The following is a 6,000-nucleotide window of genomic DNA, read 5'->3' on the forward strand; positions in this document are numbered from 1 at the left end:
GGGACCACAAAACCGAGTCACAAGAATAATTAGGTGTTATATTCTGTGCTTATTGTATGTGGAATTTGTATGCGTAAATATTTCGTGCCTTGATTTTATTAATTAGGTGCTAATTCATAAGAAAGGACCCATGTGTTAGGACTTGAAAATGTGATAGGTGAATTTTAAGTGGCCAAATAATGCATGAAGTAAAGACATGAGGATTTGCATGTCAATTTAGCCAACTATAGGAAGTGGCCGCCATGGTAATGAAGATGGGCAAAAGAAAACATGTCTTGAACATGTTTTGCTAATGGTGGATGTTAGAAATAATAAAATAAAGAGCATGGGCAAGGGAACATGTTTCAAACATGTCTAGTTAATGGATCATGTTAGAAAGAATAAAGAAATGGAGAAAAAAGGGAAATGATGAACAAAAAAAAAGAGTGTGGATGCCTCCCTTGTTGCCGTGAGTTGAGGAAAAAGAAAAAAAAAAATTTGTTGTTCATCCTTTCTCATTTTGTTACAATTGCCATGGCTTGAGAAGAAAAAAAAAAAGTGTTCATGTTTTCTTTCTTTTGCTATAGCCGAAACAAACGGTGAAAAGAAGGGAGATTTACTCAAGTCAATTCGGCAAGTACCTTTGGCTACTAGGAGGAGATCAAGACATCAAAAGGGGAGAATCAAACAAAGGCAAAGCAAAGATAATCGAGTAGTCGATTGGAAATCGTTTCATCCAATATAAGGTAAGTCATTAAGCATATATTTGGTATTGTTTTAAATGATCATAATATCTATGCAATTGTGTTTAATGAGATGATATGTAAATGAAAATGTATGTGTATGGAATGATGACATTGTTGAATGTAAAAGAAATAGTGAAATGTGTAGAAAGTTTGCTTTCGGCACTAAGTGTCGTGCCAATACGTGTGTACGGTGTGAGATTGGCACTAAGTGTGCATGCTGGAAATATATGGCACTAAGTGTGCATGCTGGAAATATCTGACCTTGGGTGTGCGAGCTCGAAGGTATGGCACTATGTGTGCGGGCTTAAATCACATGGCGATAAGTGTGCGAAATCGAGTATTAAGCATCGTGTGTGCGTACTCTATATATATATCTCCGATCGAACAATTATATGGAGGGTGTGTCTTCATCGAGTGGAGTATGGACAGCGGAAAGAGTAAGTACCTTGAGTTCGTGGCTAATAGATACTATGTTCATGCTCGGGGTTGAGTCGGTAAGTTTTAAATCTATGTGATAATTTCAATTGCATGATTGTTGCGGAAATGAAATGATGAATGGAAATTGCTTCAAATATCCTATTGAATAGTATATGAAATGTAAATGTATGACTTGGTATGACATTGATCCGAAGGTCTAAGGAACTATGGTAGTTCGGTATGGATGGAACAATGGGCCTTGTTTCATTATTTCATTTTATGATAATTTTAGTAACGGATGGTTGTGAAATGCTTATGACTTCTGAGTTATAAACTCACTCGGTGTTTTCTTGTCACCCATTTTAGGTCTCTTGGACTCGTATTGTTTTGCGTGCTCGGAACCGTCGTTGAAGTCATCACACCGCTGGAAATCTTTTGGTATTGTCTTCGTAGTTGAACTAGGAGAACATTTGGCATGTATAGGCTATTTTGTTTTGTTGAATTTCGGTTGTAAACTTTAAGCCATGCGAAAATGGCCTATGTGGTCGGTTGAGTGTGAATCTAAAACCTATAGGCACGAGCCTTAGAAACCTTAATTTTGATAAGGTGGCCATAGTTTGTATTATGTATGATGAAATAGTTGGCCATGGAAGAATTATGAAATAGTCATTGTTTGCTTTAGTAACAGATACTGCCAGCAGCAGTGAGGTGAGATGGAAAAATCACTAAAAATAGTAGAAGTAGAATTAAATAGTGAATAAATTATGAAATTGAACCATGATGAATCTATTTTCATATGGACGAAACGAAACGACCATATGAGCTGTATTTTAAGGGATAATCAGGTTTTCGCGAAACAGGGCCAGAACGGTTTCTGGATCCCCTGCTTCGACTTTGAAAATTTACTATAAATTAACCAGAGATAATTAGAAGTCATGCTCTATATGTACAGATTTCCTTGTGAGTCTAGTTTCTCTAGAAACAAACTGCATAAGTGTTGGAGCCCTGTACAGGAAGATATCTAAGTCGTAGTGCACAAAGGTCAGTGTAGTCGAACCCTGAAACAGGGGAGACTTTAACTAATAAACTGTACTAATTTGCTCGACCAAAAATTCTAGAAAACAATGTGTAGATGGGATTATGAGTCTAGTTTCAGGGAAAATTTACGAAACTGATTTTCGAGTTCTGGAACTCGAGATATGATTTTTAAGAGGACAGTGACGCAGTTAGCTAGCCTGCTCGAATGAAATTAAATATTTCCAAGAGAGAAATAAGGGAAGTAAGCCCGGTAACACCACGTGGTCAAATCCGGTGACGGTCATGGGTTTGGGGTGTTACATTTTATTGGTATCAGAGCCAGGTTTAGTCGGTTCTAGGACTACCATAGCGCGTGCGAGTCTAGCTATACATGCCAAATTGTTAGTGCTTAAAAAGGTGATGACTTCTGACGGTTGAAGTTTTTGTTTTGATTAACAAATGGAACCCGGGGTAGAGAGACCCTTGGCGGATGACGTTGAAAGTGTAGCGGCTGCTCCCGCGCAAGGGACGCCGCCTGTTGAGCCTCAGTCATCCGCGAATAATCAAAATGAAGGGGCGAAACAAGCCTTCTTCACCATGATGAATGAGTGGGTCGCGCAATATGCCCGAACCAATCCGGCTGTCCAACCATTCCCGAATTTAAATACTGCACCCCAAGAGCCCACAATGCCTCCAGTTATTGATCCTGTGAGGCTGAGTAAACCACCTGTAGACCTGATTAGAAAGCGCGGGGCTGAGGAGTTCAAGGCCATAGTTACTGATGATGCCGAAAAGGCCGAGTTCTGGCTCGATAACACCATTCGAGTGTTAGATGAACTTTCATGCACACCCGATGAATGTCTTAAGTGTGCTATATCCTTGTTGCGAGACTCAGCTTACTATTGGTGGAGGACTTTAATTTCCATAGTCCCAAACGAACGAGTTACTTGGGATTTCTTTCAATCAGAATTTCGAAAGAAATACATTAGTCAACGGTTCATCGATCGAAGCGTAAGGAATTCTTGGAACTCAAGCAAGGCGGATGATCAGATCTGAATCTGAACATGAGTTCGTAAGACTTAGTCGGTATGCTCGGGAGTGTGTGGCTGATGAGGTTGCGATGTGCAAAAGACTTGAAGAAAGATTGAATGAAGAGTTAAAGTTACTAGTGGGAATTTTAGAGAGGAGTTCGTGATACTAGTCGAACGAGCCTGCAAGGCGGAAGAACTTGGGAAGGAGAAGAAGAAGGCTGAATTTGAAGCAAGAGATTACCGTAAAAGATCGACGAGTAAAGCTCCGTTCTCATCAGTAAAGAGGTTCGGGGAGGACACCAGTAAGTCGAGGACGACTGCGGGAATTTCCATTAGAGCCCGACCATTGACGGACTCCCGTGCTACTTCGGTAGCTAGTGTGGGCAATAATCGTCAAGAGAGACCTGAATGCCCCCAATGTGGAAGACGGCACCTAGGTGAATGTTGGGGTAAGTCATTAATAGGGCTGTTATGGATGCGGTTCAAGGACCACTTCATTAGAGATTGCACGAGCTAGATGAGAGGAATAAGACGCAAGGTGCAAAACCTAGTGGAACGACGGCTGGAGGTAGGCCCCCGAGAATCTCTGGAGGTAGGGATGGTAATCAGAGAGGAGCCTCTAATACGGCTGCCCGATCCGAGACCCGTGCTCCTGTTAGAGCATATGCCATCCGCGCACGAGAGGAGGCATCCTCCCCTGACGTTATCACTGGTACTTTTACTCTCTTTGATACTAGTGTGATTGCATTGATTGGCCCCGCTCTACTCACTCATATGTATGTGAAACCTTAGCATCCAAGAAGACTCTCACCGTTGAGTCTCATCGAGTTCGTAATTCGAGTGTCAAACCCTTTGGGTCAATACGCACTCGTTGATAAAGTGTGCAAGAGATGCCCCTAATAATTCGAGAATCTGTTTTCCTACCGATCCGATGCTTCTACCATTTGATGAATTTGATGTTATTCTTGGTATGGATTGGTGATCGTACATGATGCGTTGGTGGATCGCAAAAGGAAAACCATTGATTTGAGGAGTGCAAATAATGAGGTAGTCCGAGTCGAGTCTCATCGATTTAAAAGGAGCGCCAATGATAATATCTTCTATGACCGCCGAGGTATGTGAAAAGGGTGTGAAACATACCTTGCGTATGTGTTTGAAAGTAAAGAGACGGAAAGGAAACTCGAATCGGTACAGTGGTTTGTGAGTATTCGGATGTTTTTCCGAGGAGTTACCGGATTGCCACCGGTTCGAGAAGTGGAATTCGGCATCGAAGTTGTACCGAGTACTACGCCGATTTTAATAGCCCCGTATCGTATGGCATTAACGGAATTAAAGGAATTGAAGGTTCAATTGCAAGAATTGACGGATAGAGGTTTCGCTCGACCGAGTTTTTCTCCATGGGGCGCACCAGTATTGTTTGTGAAGAAGAAGGATGGAATTATGAGATTGTGCATCGACTATCGTCAATTGAATAAAGTGACGATAAAGAATAAATATCCGTTGCCACGAATTGACGATTTGTTTGATCAATTAAAGGGAGCCTCAGTGTTTTCAAAGATAGATTTGAGGTCGGGGTACTATTATTTGAGGGTCCGAGAATCGGACATACCCAAAACTACTTTTAGAACGAGGTACGGTCACTACGAATTCTTAGTGATGTCGTTTAGGCTCACTAATGCCCCTGCGGTATTTATGGATTTAATGAATAGAATTTTCAGGCCATACTTGGATCGGTTCGTAGTTGTATTTATCGATGACATTTTGGTCTATTCGAGAGATGAAACTGAACATGCTGAACACTTGAGGCTAGTGTTGCAAATCTTATGAGAAAAGCAGTTATACGCAAAGTTCAGTAAATGTGAATTTTGGTTGAAAGAGGTTAGCTTTTGGGGCATGTGGTGTCCGCATCGGGTGTCAGGGTGGACCCGAACAAAATTTCGGCCATAGTCGATTGGAAACCTCCAAGGAATGTTGCCGAAGTTAGGAGCTTTTTGGGGCTTGCCGGATACTATCGACGATTTGTGAAAGGTTTTTCGGTGATAGCTGCACCGATGACGAAACTACTCCAAAAAGATGTTAAGTTCGAGTGGTCGGAAATTTGTCAAGAAAGTTTCGATCGACTAAAAACTCCGTTAATCGAGGCCCCAGTGCTAGTACAAATGAGTCCGGTAAAGAGTTTGTCATATCTGATGACGCATCCTTGCTTGGGTTAGGTTGTGTGTTGATGCAAGAAGGTCGAGTTGTGGCTTACGCGTCGAGACAACTAAAGCCGCATGAGAGAAACTATCCGACCCATGACCTTGAACTAGCAGCCATAGTGTTCGCCTTGAAGATATGGCGGCATTACTTGTTTGGAGAAAGGTGTCATATTTATTCGGACCATAAGAGTCTTAAATATCGATGACTCAAGGAGATCTAAACTTGCGACAAAGACGTTGGCTTGAGTTGTTGAAGGACTATGAACTTGTCATTGATTATCACCGTGAAAGGCCAACGTGGTGGCCGATGCTTTAAGTCGTAAGGCATCGCTCGCTTTGAGAGCGATGGATGCTCATCTATCCGTTTCACCCGAGGAGGTGCTAGTAGTCGAATTAGAGGCCAAACCGTAATTGATTCATCAAATACTTGAATCTCAGAAGGTCGACGCTAAATTGGTCGCTAAACGAGTCGAATGTGTTTCGAATGAGGAATCAGAATTTCAGATTGACGACAATGATTGCTAGACGTTCAAGGGTCGATTATGTATTCCAAGGGATTCGAAACTTGTTTCGATGATTTTGAACGAGGCTCACAGTAGTCGAATGTCAGTC

The sequence above is a fragment of the Gossypium arboreum genome, chromosome 3, assembly GCF_025698485.1.
Source record: "Gossypium arboreum isolate Shixiya-1 chromosome 3, ASM2569848v2, whole genome shotgun sequence".
NCBI lineage: Eukaryota > Viridiplantae > Streptophyta > Magnoliopsida > Malvales > Malvaceae > Gossypium > Gossypium arboreum.